Here is a 19,842-nt window from a genome sequence, read left to right as displayed (position 1 = left end):
TTATTAAAAACCTGTTTATTCTTTTGAAAAACTGCCCTTTTCTTGCTTTGATCATCCTTCCAATCATCATCTCGAGAATGAGTTCTTAAGGACTTTCTAGGTAAAGACCTTCCTCTAGACTCATTCTCTCCTCTTGGTGACAGAAAATGTACAAAAGCATGATTGGGACAATTCCTAGCAATATGACCACCAGTACCACAATTGAAACAAATCTATTTGTTGTTATTGAATTTGGTACTACGTTTTTTAGATTTATTTTCTTTAATGACAACCTTACTTTTCTCACTAGAACAAGTGCAAGAACCAGATTGTGCGATAAGTGAGTGTGCATCAGGTTGTGTGACTTGTGGAGTGGGTGTGCTTGTAACAAAATCATTAGAAGTGTTAGGATTAGCAAACAAATCATCAAATATGTCAAAAAAAATTCAAATCAACACGATCCGATGCAGTATCATCATTTTTAACATTAGAAACATTAGAGTTTTCATTCAAAATAGAAACAGCAGGTTCATACATAGTTTTATTATCAAGTCCAGACATAGTTTTATTATCAGAAACATATCCTTCAGCTTCGTGCTTTGACTGATCTAAGGATTGATCTGCAGGAGAAGTAGAAACATTAGTACTTTCAGTATTAATAATTCCTCCTGAAACAAAACCAGTTGGTTTGCCATAAACCATAAATGGTTCGATGGCAATCTCCTCATCAGTTACAAGGTGATACTGATAATTATGATTGAAAGGAGGAGGCACTTTATCATATCCTAAACCCTTATGCTGGTTATGTTAAAATTGCAAACAATTGTCTATCATGTTGGCAAATACTTCGCTTGACACATCAAATTTTCTAAAATTAAAATTTGTAGTTTCAAATTTGCCTTTTAATGTGTCAAGCCTAGTAGTCATAGTCATAATTTTCACATTTGTTGCTATAGTCTTCCTGAAGTTTCCTAAAGTATTTCATTTTTGCTTCTAATTGGGCCTTTAGGGGTTTTTGTCCTTTTCTGAGTTGATAACCTTCATATTTTAGGTCCTCGACTTCCCTATGTAATGATTCTATTTCCTTATGATGAATTTTAACATAGTCAATGCATGCTTGAGAACAAGAAGATAAACTTACCTCATTCTTCTTGGATTCCGAGGTAGAAGATACCATTAGGGAAAACTGCAGCTCCATCATCTTTATTTCTGGATCAGCCTCCTCATTCTTCACAGGAACATTATCATTGATTTGGGCCAAGTGAGCATTTTCAGGTCTTGAAATATTCAGGGCTTGAATCTAGTCCTCCCAGTCAAAAAACTGAGCAACCATTGCAGTCTCACTGTTGACCGTGGCACCTCCACGATTATTTCCCACAACAACCATCGTTCTGTCGTTGTTCATTCTTCAATCTGGTTTCGGGCACTCACGAGCAAAATGTCCTGGCTCGTGATAATTGAAGCATCGTAGCTTTCCTTTGTTAAATCCTACTTTCTTGTCAGCATTCATTCCCCAGTTATTCTTTCCTATCTTCTTTGCGAACTGCTTCTCCCTGAACACTGCCATAGCTATTTGCCATGTAATATCCATCTCTTTCACATCTTCTAGATGAATTTGATCCAGTTCAACAAATGATATTTGAGGTGGGAGCTCTCCGGCTAAAAGGGCATTATAAAAGTTGACAAGTCTAGTGGCAAGAGCAAGATTTTCATCATTTTCTTTGGAGTTTGAGGAAGAAGCCACAACTGGTACCTTGGAGGAAGGAGCAACATGTGGAGCAACATATGACTGGCTTTATAAGTGAGGCATGGATGATGCAGCAGTAAAAGATGTTGCTGATGGAGTAGCAAAAGTCTAAATCTGAGGTTGTTGAACAGCGAATGCTTGGCCTGGAGAGGAGATGAGTGATGAAATAGAATTGTTTGAAGAAATCCCGAGATTTGAAGTCGAATAGAAATTCACATGATTAATATCTCGTTGCTTATAATCAAGATCACATGCTTTGATAATCACCATTGTTTCAGCAAGAGTGAGACGATTCAGATCTTTTGTCTTCTTGATAACAGCTACATTCATATCCCACGATTTTGGAAGTCCATTCAGTAGCTTTTTATTTATCTCAGACTTAGGTAGTGTTTATTTTTTGTCTGCAGATCTGCGAGACGTCTTCTGTCTGCGCCGAGCAGACCACGCGCAGACATTAGTCTTCGCAGACTGTTTGTTTTTTTGAAGACTGCAGACCTAAAAATGTCTGCGCGCCCTCTTCTTGGCGCAGATGTGGACCAGAGTCTTCTAACATCTTCAGACATCTTCTAGCTTAAAAAAACATATATATCTTTATTTTTTTAAGGTTTTTTTTTTTAATTTATATTTTTTCCAACTTTATTAATGATAAACAATATGAAAAAAAAATTACAAAACTTAAAAAAAAAAACATTTGACGATACAAACATGATATTTTTAACAAATTTATAAATAAAAATTTATTATAATAATAGTCGTTGAAGTTGTTTATATAAATATGAAAAAAAAATCATAATATATTCTTATATTTTTTTGCCAAAATTTTGTAAAACTTTATTTAATAGAGTATCATCAATTTCTCGAGAAAATATTTATCGTACGTTTTTAATAGATTTATTTGAAAAAATCGAAGTTTATTTCCATCTATTTATGTATCAAATTCTTTGATCACTAATTATAATGTTTAGTTATAACTTTGCAATCAAAGTTGTTGGTTTTTATCAAATATGTATATGAATTAATACCATTTTTATTTTTATTTTTTATATAATAATACATAAAAGTTGATCTAGATTCGTTATATATTTATAATAAAGTCGTAAAAATATATAAAAAAAAATCGCTTTAAAGTTTTAAAAAATCAGTTTATTTAGATTTCAGTTTATTTTAATAGCCCGCAGATGTTAAAAAAACAAACAGTCTTCTTTTTTCAGACTGCAGACGTTTGGTCCACCTCTTCTACTACAGAGGTCTACAGATGTGGTCCGCAGACTGCAGGCATTTTGCCTCAGAAAAAACAAACAGCACCTTAGTCAAGAAGATCCCAGCTATATTCATCTTAGTAGTGAATGTGGTGAATCGCTGCAACTGAGCTTCCAGGGTTTCTCCAGGGATGTAATTAAGCAAGTTGAATTTTTGTCGTAGCATATCTTGACGGCTTTCCTTCATATCTTCATTTCCCTTGTAAACCTCGATCAAAGCTTCCAACAATGCTTTGGCTGAAGTATATTCTCTGAAACATTGAGATATATCAGGAGATAAAGCCATAGTCATGTTGGAATAGTGTCTAAGGCTGCAACTATAATAGGCAAGTATTTGATCCGGTTGTGCATGGTCCTTTTGGGTTGCTTTCACCATAGCAACTTGATGGATGATTTGTTAAGAGAGAGTAAATATTATAAGGAATAATATATGGTTATTTGATTAATATAAGTCATAAATTAATTGGAATTAATTTGGTGACTTAAAGAGATTAATTAAATAAAGGGGTATAAACTGTCAATTGTTTGATAGTTAAACTTTAGACTATAAATCCATTGGGATATGCTTTGGACGAATTCTATGAGATATAGGATAGCTAAAATCGTCCAAAGGTTTATCTATGGAATGGATTTGGATAGCCTTAAGAGAAGATTATCCAATTAGGGTTTAGGTTGTAACCCTTAAGGAGTCTACAAGTATAAATAGACCCTAGGGGTGAGGGAATTCGACACACCATCTAAAGTAGAGATACTCTAGCCGAATTCCTCCCCTCTCCTCTCTCCTAAATCATCTTGCTTGCTATTGGTGTTTGTAAGCCATTAGAGGAGTGACATTTGTGACTCTAGAAGCTCCAAGACAACAAGATCAACAAGGAACTCAAAGGTATGATTCTAGATCTGTTTCAATGTTGTTATTTAACTTAATTAGCCATTAGAAGTCTTGGATTCAAAGCATGTTTAATTAGAAAGCCTAGATCCAAGCATTAGGGTTTTGCATGCGCACATAGGAAAGTTCTTATGGCTAAAACCCATCAGTGGTATCAGAGCCTAGCTTGGTTTTCTTTAAATTATTGCTTGATTAACTGAAACAAACTTGCAAAATTCGATTTTGGGTTTATGAGTCATGGACTCGGCGAGTTCCAAAGTGGACTCGGCGAGTAGGCCTGTACTCGGCGAGTCCGGGCTTCTGGATTAGGCAAAACCGGGATTTTTTCATGTTTATCTTATGGAAACTTACCTTAATCATATTAGATCAACCCTAATCCGATTTTTTGATATATATGACTATTATCTTGATCTAATTAAAGATATTTATCATCTAATAAAATATTTAATTTCCTTATGTGATAAATGATTAATTATTTTGATAATTATCTTAAAAGAAATCTTGGATAAATCAAATAAAGATAATTAGGATGTTAATTGTTAATTGGAATTATTTGTTATTTGATCCTCCATGTTTTAAATGTTTAAAACCTACCCTAAAGTTTTGAAATTTATATTTGTGATTAAAAGTTTTAATTTAGACAACTTAAATTTCAAACCCTAGATTTTAAAAAGTTTTAAAATACAACCCTATACTAATATGATATTACTAGAATAATATATATATGTATAACTAAATGCTAGTCTTACCGTTAGTAGGCCTCATTCACGAAGCCGATCTATAAGGTGGGTATAAGGTTGCGGCCTATAAAATGGCGCTTAATGGGTGTACACTCACACCCACCGCTTGCTTGATTGGTGGAGGGTCGTTAGCCGAACGGGTAGGATAGGGCAACCTCATCTTCTCATTAAAAGTATAATAAGAAATACAAAGTAACTACACGTTTTAAAAATTTCCCAATCTTAGTTACTTTAGGAAAAGTGAATTGATGCAATCCCATGAAATTACACTTTGCACCTTGCTAAGAAGTTAGTGGAGCGTGTGTGGTTTACCGGCACACTAATTGGTTCTAAGCGAAGGTGGCAAAGGGTGATTCATTGTTTATCATAGTTCGATGGAGCGTGTGTGGTTTACCGGCACATCGAATAGGTGATCGTTACAATGAAGGCACCATGTGAATTTGCATGGTAATTCACACCCGTTTTGTGATCCTCGGCATCCCAGTCACAAACGAGAGGGGCATATCGAGATTTAAACATGCCATTGAATAGTTCAATGAATCTCATCCGAACCTAGGAATTCTCAAAAACACTTAGGACTAATAGTTTAAGTTTTGTAATGGAGAATTAGTGAATCGTCATTCACTTACCTTCAATTTATTTGCATGTTAGATTACGGCATCTCTTTTCTAGTATGTAAATGTTATTGTTGGATCCTAGCCCTAATTTTCTTATTGGGTGATAATTAGGGATTATTATTCTAATCTATCTTTGTCCTTTTTTCTAATTGAAGGTGTCGAATGCAAACAACGCTGCTGCTAGTTCTTTCACGTTGATGAGCCTTTGCCAAAAGGTCACCTTCGATGGAACGAACTTTAGCGAATGGATAAGATACATTCGCACCATTGCTCGCTATGAGGATAAAGAGTATGTCCTCGATGAGAAGCTCGAGAAAATCAACCCCGAAGTTGCTACTCCCGAAGAAATCACCGCCTTTGAAACTCATGAGTGAGATGCAACGAAGGTACATTGCATCATGATCGCCACCATGAACTCCGAATTCCAAAAGTCCTACGAGGACATGTATCCATACGAGATGCATCAAGACTTGTTGGAGAGATACCACCAAAACGCGAGACAAGAGCGTTATGAGATTTTCACTAACATGATCTCCGCTAAGATGGGTCATGGAGAATCTCTTACCGTGCACCTGCAAAAGATGCAAAGGTATGTCGACCGCCTTCGCAAGTTAAATGTTGACTTCGGTGAAGACTTGGCGATCGACCTGGTGCTTCACTCTTTGCCTCCAATGTACAACCAATTTAGGATGACCTACCACATGAACAAAGAAGAGGTCACCCTAAGCAAACTCCAAGGTCTCTTGAGGGTCGCTGAGAGCAACTTCAAGGATAAGTCTGTTGCACCTACTCCCAATCCGTCCGCTGCTCCTGTCTTGGCTATTGGTCAAGGGAAGGGAAAGAAGAGGAAAGCTTCATCGAATAACTATTGCAAGGTGAAAGCCCGAGATGGTGCCTCTTCTAGTGGGACCAAAGTTGATCCCGCTAAACCCTGCTCTAACCTAAAGGTGGCAGAGTGCCACCACTGCCACAAGATAGGACATTGGAAGAGAAGATGCCCGGATTACCTGCAAGCGATCAAAGAAGGAAAGATCAAGCCATCTTTCGCAGGTATATACACAATCAAATCTAACGATTCTAATCATGCTATTTCTTGGGTTCTTGATACCGGTTGTGGTTATCACATTTGTTCTAATGTGCAGGGACTAAGAAGAAGTAGGGATGTAGAGCAAGGAAGGATCAATCTAATCATGGGGAACAGAAGATCGTCGCCTGTGACCAAGATTGGAGTGTATTCTTTAGTGCTTAGGAATAGTTTGGTTTTAGATTTGAGCAATTGTTGCTATTCGCCAGAAATGGCTAGAAACATCATTTCATTTCATGGTTTATATAGACAAGGATTTAGATTTTCTTTTAATAATGAGAATGGTTCTATTTTGGTTTATCTAAATGGTGTCTTTTACTTTGAAGCTATACCATGTAATGGAATATATGAAACTGTTATGATTGTTGATAACTTAGGAAATGATGTTTTGAATATTGATTCTTCCATTAGTATGGATAAAGCATCCTTGTGGCATTGTCGTCTTGGACATGTCAACAAGAAACGCATAGCACAACTCCAAAAGGATTGATTGTTGGAGTCATTCGACCTTAGGGAAGATGACACATGCGAGTCTTGTTTACTTCGAAAGATGACTAAGTCACCCTTCACGAGTACTTGTGAAAGGGGTTAGGGGCTATTAGACCTAATACATACCGATGTATGTGGACCCTTTAGATCAACCACGAAGAATGGGAACCGCTTCTATGTGACTTTTACCGATGACTATAGTAGATATGGGTATATCTACTTAATCAAGTAAAAGTCAGACACCTTTGAAAAGTTCAAAGAGTTCAAGAATGAAGTGGAGAATCAATTGGGCAGGAAAATCAAGATGCTTCGATCCGATCGAGGAGGAGAGTACCTAAGTCTTGAATTCCACGATTATCTCAAGGAGTGTGGAATAGTTTCGCAATTGACGCCTCCTAGGACACCGCAGTTGAATGGTGTGGCAGAAAGGCGTAATCGAACCTTATTGGATATGGTTCGCTCTATGATGAGTTGTGCTTCACTACCTATCTTCTTTTGGGGGTATGCCTTAGAGACTGCTGCCCATATCCTTAACCGAGTCCCTACTAAGAAGGTTGCCAAAACACCTCACGAGATGTGGACAGGGAAAGCTCCCTCGTTGGCACATATCAAGGTTTGGGGTTGCGAGGCTTTCGTAAGATGAGATACTCACGAAAAGCTTGAACCTCGAAGTGAGCGATGTATTTTCATCGGCTACCCGCAAACATCCTTTGGATATCTCTTCTATAGACCGAAAGACAATGTTGTCTTTGTTGCAAGGAGAGGAGTTTTCCGAGAGTGAGAACTCATAAGCCAAGGAGACAGTGGGAGGCAAATCGAACTTGAAGAGATTCAAGAGTCGATAGATGAAGGAACCTCTACCGCTGGCATTCAACCCGAGGAGGAAACTCCGGTTGAACCGATTGACGAATCCTTACCTCTCAGACGTTCCGATAGAGTTAGAGTTCAACCCCAGTTTTATGGTTTTCATATTACTACCGAAGGGGACACGTATATTAGTGATGGTACACTAGTAAATCTTGATGAACCTAATAGCTATAAGGAAGCCATGGCAGGCCCGGAGTCTTCGAAATGGAAAGAGGCAATGGATAGCGAGATCCAATCCATGTACGATAACCAAGTTTGGAATTTGGTTGATTATGTGCCCGAACGTAAGACCGTTGGGTGCAAATGGATCTTCAAAAAGAAGACCGACGTGGATGGGAACGTACACACATATAAGGCGCGATTGGTCGCGAAGGTCTTTACTCAAACTCCTGGAGTTGACTATGATGAGACCTTCTCACCAGTTGCGAAGATTAAATCTATTAGAGTGATGCTAGCAATTGCCGCATTTCATGATTATGAGATTTGGCAAATGGATGTCAAGACCGCTTTCCTTAACGGAAAGTTGGCTGAGGATGTTTACATGGCTCAGCCAGAGGGGTTTGTGGATCCGAAGCATCCGAATAGAGTGTGTAAGCTTGAGAAGTCCATTTATGGACTTAAGCAAGCGTCTCGCAGATGGAATCTTTGCTTCGATGAGAAAGTCAAAGAGTTTGGATTTGTACGAAGCGAAGACGAATCTTGTGTATATGTCAAAGCCAGTGGGAGTATAGTAAGCTTTCTCGTTTTATATATCGATGACATATTACTCATAGGAAACAACATCCCGACTTTGCAGGAGGTTAAGTCCTGGCTCGGGAAGTGCTTCGCTATGAAGGACCTCAGAGAGGCTTCTTACATTTTGGGAATAAGGATAGTAAGAGAAAGAAGTAAGAGACTAATTGGACTTAGTCAGAATACTTACTTAGAGAAGGTACTAAAACGTTTTAGTATGGAAAACTCAAAGAAGGGAGAATTACCGATACAAGGAAATGCCAAGTTGAGTAAGACTCAAAGTCCGAGTACCGAAGCTGAGATAGCAGAAATGAGCCGAGTACCATACGCTTCCGCAGTTGGCTCAATCATGTATGCTATGACTTGTACTCGCCCTGATGTAGCCTTCGCTTTGAGCATGGTTAGCAGATATCAAGGGAAACCTGGCAAAGCACATTGGATTGCGGTGAAGAACATCCTTAAGTACCTTTGGAGGATGAAGGAATGGTTCTTAGTCCTCGGAGGGAGTGATGACTTGAAGGTGCAAGGGTATAGTGACGCCAGCTTTCAGACCGACAGGGACAACTACCGTTCGCAGTCGGGCTGGGTCTTTACCCTAAATAGAGGAGCAGTGACATGGAAGAGTTCCAAGCAGGAAACCGTAGCTGATTCAACATGCGAATCAGAGTACATCGCAGCGAGCGAAGCGTCGAAGGAGGCAATATGGCTAAAGAACTTCATTGGTGATCTTGGAGTTGTGCCGGCCATAAAGGAGCCCATGGAGATTTTCTGTGATAACGAAGGTGCGGTTGCCTTGACCAAGGAACCAAGGGATCATGGTAGATCTCGACATATCGACAGAAAATATCACTTCATTAGACATCGTGTAGAAGAAGGACAACTCGTAGTGAAGAGGATATCATCAGAAGATAACCCAGCAGATCCGCTTACGAAGGGGCTGAGTAGGGTTAAGCACTTGAAGCATGCTAGGAGTATTGGGCTGAAGGATGATATTAGTATAGATTAGATAGTATTAGAAACGTATAATAGATAAATGTAATTAACATTTGATGATTAAATAAAGGAGTTTTATTTATAAGTAAAGTTACTATCACATGTTAATTGTTTGACTATTGTTTCACTTTGCATGTTTTGACTTCCAGAATAATTGAGTTTATTAGGAATAATCGAATTATTCAAATGGTCCACAATCGTTCGTATGTTGGGAGTAGATATGAATGAAGATTGTCATGAATTGGTGTGTAGAATGTCTAAATGGTGTTAGACATAGCAAGGGTTGCTGCAACGTTCATGAATGCTTATGAACTGGTTTTGAGCATTGGAATAAACCCGCGCTTGCTGTAATCACTTTATGGAATATGATATAAAAGGTGATCGCAAGACGATAATATCATATAGTCTTAAAACCTAGATATATGATTTATTATTTGTTAATTGATTGTGCATTGATGATGCGAAAACGCATCAGTAACTTGGTGTTATAAAACGCATTGTTGTGTATAGTTGGTTAATGGATAAGTAAATGCATATAAGTCGAAGTTTATCTGTAACTTTTATCTAAGAAGGTAAAAGCGATATCTCGGCCGCTCGATGATTTGATTTGACTTATGTGCCGGGCCCGGTCAGAACTGAATTGATGTGTTTGATTAAGTTCTATGTCAAATAAATCGGAGATCGAGAAATCAAATACTTGACTAACCATTCCATAGGATTGTCAGCATGATATCTAACAAAGGACTGTAAGATCCCTTATCTGAAGGACAAGATTGATTAGATCAGAGTTGACAACGTCTTTGAGAGCTACGATTGCAAACCGAATTGTACTTGTATAGTTACTAGACTTATCCAAGTGGGAGACTGTTGGAATAGTGTCTAAGGCTGCAACTATAATAGGCAAGTATTTGATCCGGTTGTGCATGGTCCTTTTGGGTTGCTTTCACCATAGCAACTTGATGGATGATTTGTTAAGAGAGAGTAAATATTATAAGGAATAATATATGGTTATTTGATTAATATAAGTCATAAATTAATTGGAATTAATTTGGTGACTTAAAGAGATTAATTAAATAAAGGGGTATAAACTGTCAATTGTTTGATAGTTAAACTTTAGACTATAAATCCATTGGGATATGCTTTGGACGAATTCTATGAGATATAGGATAGCTAAAATCGTCCAAAGGTTTATCTATGGAATGGATTTGGATAGCCTTAAGAGAAGATTATCCAATTAGGGTTTAGGTTGTAACCCTTAAGGAGTCTACAAGTATAAATAGACCCTAGGGGTGAGGGAATTCGACACACCATCTAAAGTAGAGATACTCTGGCCGAATTCCTCCCCTCTCCTCTCTCCTAAATCATCTTGCTTGTTATTGGTGTTTGTAAGCCATTAGAGGAGTGACATTTGTGACTCTAGAAGCTCCAAGACAACAAGATCAACAAGGAACTCAAAGGTATGATTCTAGATCTGTTTCAATGTTGTTATTTAACTTAATTAGCCATTAGAAGTCTTGGATTCAAAGCATGTTTAATTAGAAAGCCTAGATCCAAGCATTAGGGTTTTGCATGCGCACATAGGAAAGTTCTTATGGCTAAAACCCATTAAGTCAGAGTGGCTAAAGCCCTTTCCTGTTCTTCAACATTCTCAAAATCCTCATCAGTATAATTTTCAACTGCTTTGCCTCTTTCCCAGCAATAGTGGTAGTTATTCTGACCGGACCTTTGATAATGCTTCGCCAAATCTTGAAGTCTTTCATTTTGATGTACTTTTCAATTCGGTATTTCCATTCAGGAAGCCCATCCGCAAACAATAGTCTTGGAATACACATGGTTGTTCCCATAACTGAGTCCAGTTCGTGATGATGTTCTTGACTTTGAAAATCCACTTTTTAATTTTAATTAAATTTTAAATCAAAAAGATTAAAAAGAAGAAAAGTCAAATGTTTGTTTGCGATCAATGGTCTTTACGACCGTAAACGGAATTTACGGTCAATGAGTTTGCGGTCAGTCGGGTTTATGGTCAAAAGGCGTTTACGGTCAACGAAGATTCTTGAGTTCACGGTTGAAAGTCAGTTCACGGTGATTGAAGATCTTGAGTTTACGGCTGTATATAGGAGTTTACGACCGTAAATACGTGGTTGTAAACTCATAGAATGTTGACTAAAAACAGAGATTTTGAGCAGATTCGATCCCCTCTTGTCACAAAATCACTAAAAGCAATCTCGAATAGTGATGAAATTAATATCCTTTGGCCGAAAACTTGATTGAAAGATGTTTTGACACCGGTTTTGCTCTGATACCAATTGTAAGGTCCTGAAAACGAATCTTAACCAATGATCAAGCAATTAATCAATCAATATAACAAGAATTGAGTAAAAGAAGAATAAAATCAAGCTTGCACACGTTTATATATCAAAACGTCTGGTACAACTCGAATGCTCTTGTCCGTGAACTCTAGACGAACAACAACCACAAATAACCTAGACAAGCCCTATATATAGAAGACATTGACCGCAAACAGGGTTTACATCCGGAAACCTGTTTATGGCCGTAAACACCAACCCTGTCCATAAAAACCCAAAATACATAAAATGACTCAATAGACCTTATACAATGGAAAGCCTAGACCAAACCACAGACTGGATCCTTCACACCATGATTTCGGTGGTGTTTAGACTGAAATCTCCATGTGATTTTGCTGGGCTTAATGATGCTTTCGGTTGGGTTTTAGGCTAGGTATTTGTAATTAGTTCTAGATATATATAGTATTGTTTCATCCATGTAAAATGTTTGGTCATTCTTATTAATTTGATATTGAGTTTAGAGAGAAATAGAAAGAACCGAGAGACATAGAGATCTTATGTACCAGACTATTGATCAATATAGTGTGCATTGAAGATTTGATATTGTGTTCTTAATCCGTCAGAGTTGTTTTGCATTAATCATTAGATTGGGATTCCACACCATTTTAATGACTTCCATTGATACATTAGATCGGGTTTTAAAATTGGTATCAGAGCAAGGATTGGTATCGATCGCATTGGCAAGATATTAAACGTTTCTTGGAATTTTTCTTGGTGTTTTTGGAGTTCTTTTTAAAGAAAACTCTTGTTGCAGTTCTTCGTTTTTTCACTACATTTGAGTCCTTGATCGAGATTGATTTTGATAAATTAAAAATTTTGTGTTTCCGGTATTTCTTAGAGTTTTTCTGTCAGGTCTAGATGTTTTCGGCGGTAGACTTCAGGTTCTCGGCTAGGTCAAGTGATTTTGGCGGCCAACTGATCGGTTTCAGTTAGGGTTTTTCATAATTGACTTCACATTTTCTCGGCCAGCTCCTCGGATTCAACTTCGGAGCTTTCGGTCTCAGCCTCGAAGTTCTCGACGACAAATCTATGTTATTGGTGGCTGGTAAACGTTCTCGATAAAAAGGAAGAGTTCTCGGCCAAGACACGTAGTTCTCGGTAAGCTGTTTTCGGTCAAACAGTTGAACTTCAAGGTTCTCGGTCAACAGGGTATTGACAATTGGTGTTTTCGGTCAAGGGTTATTTATCTTGGTTTTTAGTCAAAATCAATTTACAAAATCAAATCCATTTTTGTTGGTAATGTAACAGCCCGAAATTTCAGGTATTGTTTTAAAACTATTTTTGGGGCACTTTTAGGAGGAGACTCGGCGAGTTGGTGCCTGACTCGCCGAGTAGGACCACGGACTTGGTTGCAGATTCGCGACTGGACTCGACGAGTCCATTAGGGACTCGGCGAGTCGACGCTGTTCAGTAGAAACCCTAGCCGTTTGATTCTGGATCGTATATAACGTCTTTAGGGCCGTCATTGCTCGTCTTTTGGCCGATTGAGGAGAACCTAAACGTCTGTGGGCATCTGGAGTAGGAGTGAAGGATAGTGGAAACTTGAAGGCTTTGTTAGACAAGAAGAGGCAAGGTTGTGGTCAAAGGAGGATCAAGGGGATTGAGCTCTGAAGGTTGGGGACACAGAGAACACGTTTCCAGGTAATACCCGGACCATTTCTGTCGTTTTGGTGTTGTACACGAATCTAGGGTTTATGAGACCCATTTGGGGATTAGATAGATTATTGTGTGTTACTCAGTCGTTTATACCCCAGTACTAGGATACTTAGACGTCCAGAAAGTCCCATGGGTGCATGTCTCGGGACCATGCGTATTTCAGGGAGCAGGTGATCGACTGCATGGCATGGACTCGCCGAGTCGAATGATCAGACTCGGCGAGTAGCTTGAAGATTTACAGGGACTCGCCGAGTTGTTCTTCAGACTCGGCGAGTAGTTGAGGATTCATTGGAACTCGTCGAGTCGTCTTCGGACTCGGCGAGTGGAGTCGGGGTGGCCCCGCGATTCTTCCACGAGGACCTCGTCGAGTCAAGAGGGATACTCGACGAGTAGAAAGGGAAACAATAGGGAAAGTTGGGGAGGACGTCTAGACTCGTCGAGTCGCCTTTGTACTCGACGAGTCCGGTCAAGTTGACCGTTGACCAGAGTTGACCTGCATGTAATTCTTAGGGTCAGTTGTCTTGAATGATAAGAGTACTAATAAGGGTATATGGTATTATAGGGAGTCTGCAGATCGGCGGATCGAGCGCGAGTAGTTTCAAGAGTTGATAGCTTACATTGCCACGAGGTGAGTCTTCTCACTATACTGTACCCGGAAGGGTTTGACTGTGTGACCGGAAGGTCGGATATGTTACGTGTTATATATATGCTATAATTGAAAGGAATAGTTGCTATGCATGCTATGTATGTTTCTATGGGCCGGAAGGCAATGTATTATGTGACAGGAAGGTCAGGTATGATATATGATATATGTGATATATATGTTAGAGTAAATGTATTATGTGTTATATATGTTTATGGGCCGTAAGGCAATTATCTTATGGGCCGGAAGGCAAGTATCTTATGGGCCGGAAGGCAATTATCTTATGGGCCGGAAGGCGATTATCATATGGGCCGGAAGGCATTGTACTGTGGACCAGAAGGTCCGGACCTGGAAAGGCGTATATGTGTAAGTGGTATACTGGGGAACTCACTAAGCATTTATGCTTACAAGTTGTTATGTATGTGTTTCAGGTACTAGCGAGGACCGTGGGAAGGCGCCGGCATGATGCATACACACTGCTGATATTTGAGATCTTGGGGAATTTACATATGTATTTGTTTTGAAACATGAAATAAATATTATTGGTTGAACGAACTCACTTTATTTAAAATGAAAATTTTATTTGAAAATTTGCGTTGTTACAATTGGTATCAGAGCCTTGGTTTGAGGGATTCGGGTGTACCTTCGGGTGTAACTGAACTCAAACCGAGGATTTGAGGAAAAATCTTTTAAAAATAATAAATACACAAACTTTTATAAATGGTAAAGTGGTAAACAAGAAAGACGCAGTGTGTACGATCAGCCAGCGCCCGAACGGTAAAGATCTCCAGAATACCTTACAATGTTATGTTATGCACTGAATTATGAATTGTTATGCATGCTAGAAGACTAGGTATACATGATAGGACTAGAATGGCCTGTTTTGTGATGCCTTAGTCTAGGGAGGTTGCTTGTATGAGATATTCGGTAGCGTGCAGGTAGATAGTGCATACGAGAAGTAGAGTACTCACTATTTAGGGTTTGGGGAGGAAGATTTGGGACGAATACTGACACGTTGTGGTCGGTGGTATTGGGCCCGTACTACCGAAGACACCGGGTCGGTGGAAGACCCAAGTAAGAATCCCTGGATATCGGAGACTGGGTAGGGTTGCGTTATCGAGTACAATTGTACTTGATGGAGTCTCTGATAATTTTATGTTGTATTTCAGAGACATCATGGTTACGACACGCCACGGAGCGAGTTCGAGCAGTATGAGTGACGAGGAGATTCGTCAGATGATTCAGGAGGAGGTAGCTGCGGCGGTTCGGGCTGAGATCCCGGAGATGTTTGGGTCCATTAAGACCACCCTGATGGAGGAGTTTGAGGAGCGGTACGCCGCACTGACTGAAGCTGCAGTCGCTGCCACTACCGCAGCTGTGGCCGCTGCTAGGCCGCAAGGGGGTGATTCGTTGCTATTCCGGGAATTCAGCAACACGAAACCCCCTGAGTTCGATGGGACGCAGGATCTGATTGCTGCGATGAGGTGGATCGCCGATATAGAGGGGTGCTTCTACACTTGTTCATGCCCGGAGCACCTGAGGGTACGGTTCGCCTTGAACCAGCTCCGTCTGGGAGCGAAGGATTGGTGGAAGTTCGTGACGGCGAACTTCACTCAGGCGGAGATTTCAGCGGTGACATGCGAGAGGTTTACTGAGATATTCAGGGACGAGTACGTTCCCCCAGTGGAGAGGGAACGATTGATCCAGGAGTTCTTGACCCTTAAGCAGGGTACGGATTCCGTTGCGGTGGTTACCCGGAAGTTTCATGAGAGGGCGATGTTCTGCCCCGAGTTGGTGTCTACAGAGCAGTCACGGATGAGCCGGTACTTGGGCGTGTTGAGGAGGGATATCCGAGAGTTTGTGTCGAACTCCACCTATCGTACTTTCACTGAGCTTCAGGCGAATTCCAGGAAGCGCGAGATCGAGTTGGAGACCCAGGCCAGGGAGGAGGCCGAGTCTCGGCAGGTGGACCGGCGACCGGCTCAGCCTCAGCCGGCAGCCAAGCGGTTCAAGTCCGCTGATTCGAGGACGGGAGGTTCAAAGGGCCGCACTTGCGAAAAGTGCGGCAAGAGTCATGAGGGGGCGTGTAGAGCGGGTGGTTGCTACAAGTGTGGCAAGGAAGGACACATTGCTAGGGATTGTCCTAAGGGGTTTATGGTTTGCTTTCATTGCAACCAGACAGGCCATCGGAAGGCCGAGTGCCCGCAGCTTCGACAGGGATCTACACCTACTACCAGGACTACCGAGACACGACCGGCGAAGGTCGAGGCCCCGAGGGCTCGCGGGAGAGCCTTTCAGCTGACTGCGGAGGAGGTCCGCGCTGCACCCGATGTTGTGGCAGGTATACTGTAATTCGCGTATTTATTTAAAGTTAAAACGTTATGCTTATGTTAATATATGTGTAGGTACTTTTATTGTGAACTCTATGCCTGCTCTTGTGTTATTTGATTCGGGTGCGAGTAGATCCTTTGTATCTTTAGCTTTTAGTCAGCATATCAGCATTAGTCGTGAGCCGTTAAGTCGGCCTCTGAGCGTTTCTATAGCGGCCGAGAGGGTGGTTTGTGCTACGGAGGTTCTTCGGGGATGCGTGCTAGAGATTTTTGGGGTTGCATTCCCGATTGATCTAATTCCTATTGCGATGGGTGATGTCTGTGTCATCGTGGGCATGGACTGGTTGAGCCGATTCAGCGCCGTCATCGACTGTGAACGCCAGCTGGTGACTATACGAGACCCTAGTGGGGGAGTTCTTACGGTGTACGGCGAGGGTACCCGTTCGGGATCAGCTTTTTGTTCGGCTGCTAGGGCGAGGCAATGTCTACAACAAGGATGTAAAGGTTTTGTGGCGTATGTGATGGATACGCGGGAGGCTTCCGAGAGACCGAGGACAGTGGAGGAGGTTCCAGTGGTGCGCGAGTTTCCAGATGTTTTTCCCGAGGATTTGCCGGGAGTACCTCCTACGAGGCAAGTAGAGTTTGGTATCGATCTGGTTCCGGGGGCTGCGCCTATTGCGAAGGTGCCTTATCGTCTTGCACCTCCAGAGATGCAAGAGTTGTCCTCGCAACTCCAGGAGTTGCTGGGGAAGGGATTTATTCGGCCGAGTAGCTCGCCGTGGGGAGCACCGATTCTATTCGTCAAGAAGAAGGATGGTTCACACCGGATGTGTATTGATTACCGGGAGTTGAACAAGGTGACGGTCAAGAACCGCTATCCGTTACCGAGGATTGATGATCTATTCGATCAGTTGCAAGGGGCATCTTGGTTTTCCAAGATCGATCTGAGATCAGGGTACCATCAGGTAAGAGTGCGGGATGAGGACGTCCAGAAGACAACATTCAGGACGCGGTATGGGCATTACGAGTTCGTGGTGATGCCTTTCGGGCTCACCAATGCCCCGGCAGTGTTCATGGACCTCATGAACAGGGTATGCAGGCCGATGCTGGATCGGTCTGTGATTGTATTTATCGACGACATCCTAGTATATTCGCGAACTAGAGAGCAGCATGAGAGACATTTGAGGGAGGTCCTTGAAGTACTGAGGTCGGAGAAGCTATATGCAAAATTCTCCAAATGTGACTTCTGGTTGCGGGAGGTCCAATTTCTTGGACATGTTGTTAATCAGGCAGGGATATTGGTCGATCCGGCCAAGGTGGAAGCAGTGATGAGTTGGGAGGCACCAAAGTCACCTTCCGAGATCAGGAGTTTCCTTGGGTTGGCGGGGTACTATCGGAGATTTATTAGGGACTTCTCCAAGATCGCGGTACCGCTCACCAGATTGACCCGGAAGGGTGTGACATTCTCATGGGGACCCGAGTAGCAGACTTCCTTCGAGACACTTCGTCAGAGACTGTGCGAAGCCCCGGTATTAGCTCTCCCGGAAGGGATGGAGGATTTTGTCGTATATTGCGACGCATCGATTTCGGGACTGGGTGCGGTGTTGATGCAGAGAGGTCATGTGATAGCTTATGCGTCGAGGCAGCTGAAGCCTCATGAGGCGAGATATCCCACACATGATTTAGAGTTGGGGGCAGTGGTGTTCGCTCTCAAAATATGGCGTCACTACCTGTACGGGGTTCGTTGTACTATATACACGGACCATAAGAGTTTGAAGTATTTGATGGATCAACCCAACCTAAATATGCGTCAGAGGAGATGGTTGGACGTGGTTAAGGATTATGACTGTGAGATCCTATACCACCCAGGCAAGGCTAATGTGGTAGCCGATGCATTGAGTCGTAGAGCGGAAAGCACTCCATTGCGAGACGTATGTTTGAGACTGATAGTGATGACCCCGATATTGGATGCTATTCGTAGGGTGCAGGCCGAGGCTGTGAGATCCGAAATGCAGAAGAAAGAGAGAGTCGTTGGGTTAATTTCAAAGTTCGTTAAGGATGGACGAGGACTTTTGACGTTTCAGGGTCGGATTTGGGTACCATTCGTGGGCGGTACGCGTACTATTTTGATGGAGGAGGCTCATAGATCGAAATTTTCGATCCATCCCGGTGCTACGAAGATGTATTTGGACTTGAGGAAGGAATATTGGTGGCCTTGTATGAAGAGAGACGTCGCATGGTTCGTTGAGAGGTGTTTGACTTGCCGTAGGGTTAAAGCCGAGCATCAGAGACCGCATGGTAAGTTGCAACCCTTGGAGATTCCTGAGTGGAAGTGGGAGCAAATTACTATGGATTTCATCACCAAATTGCCGAGAACTGCCAGAGGAGTCGATGCAATTTGGGTGATTGTGGATAGGTTGACAAAGAGTGCACACTTCCTTGCCATTAGCAAGAGTTCATCAGCGGAGAAGTTGGCGGAGTTATACGTGAGAGAGATAGTATCTCGGCATGGGGTGCCGATCTCGATTGTTTCAGACCGTGATGTACGTTTCACATCCAGGTTCTGGAAGAAATTTCATGAGGAGCTGGGTACTAAACTGCATTTTAGTACCGCATACCATCCCCAGACCGACGGGCAGAGCGAGCGGACGATTCAGACATTGGAGGACATGCTTCGAGCGTGTGTATTAGACTTCGGGGGTAGCTGGGATGCGTATTTACCCTTGGCAGAGTTTTCCTACAACAACAGCCATCATTCGAGCATTGGTATGCCACCTTTTGAGTTGTTGTATGGTAGGAGGTGTCGGACCCCCATTTGCTGGGGAGAGGTGGGACAGAGAGTGATGGGCAGTACAGAGATCGTACTCCAGAAGACAGAGCAGATTCAGCAGGTAAGGCAAAGATTATTGTCCGCCCAAAGCCGACAGAAGAGTTATGCGGACAGACGCCGATCCGAGCTAGAATTCCAGGTTGGCGACTTCGTTCTTCTGAAGGTTTCTCCTTGGAAGGGAGTGATCCGGTTCAGAAAGAGGGGCAAGTTGGGGCCCCGGTTCATAGGTCCGTTTCGTGTAATTGCAAGGGTAGGTCGGGTAGCTTATCAGTTGGAGTTGCCAGGAGAGTTGGGTCAGATTCACAATACCTTTCACGTATCACAGTTGAGGAAGTGTATAGTCGATGAATCGGCGGTGGTTCCGTTAGAGGATATTCAGGTGGATACGAGCCTAAATTACGCCGAGAGACCAGTAGCTATCAGGGATCGGAAGATCAAGGTTGTGTGGAACAAGGAGGTACCTCTGGTGTTGGTTCAGTGGCAACACCGGAAGGGGTCGGAGATGACTTGGGAGCCGGAGCGTGAAATGCGGGAGCAACATCCAGAGTTATTCGCAGAGTGAGACTTCGAGGGCGAAGTCTAGTTCTAGTGGGGGAGAGTTGTAACAGCCCGAAATTTCAGGTA

This window comes from Lactuca saligna, chromosome 5 (assembly GCF_052625555.1).
Source record: "Lactuca saligna cultivar CGN05327 chromosome 5, ASM5262555v1, whole genome shotgun sequence".
In the NCBI taxonomy this organism is placed as follows: domain Eukaryota; kingdom Viridiplantae; phylum Streptophyta; class Magnoliopsida; order Asterales; family Asteraceae; genus Lactuca; species Lactuca saligna.
Note: the sequence above shows the minus strand (reverse complement) of the source record.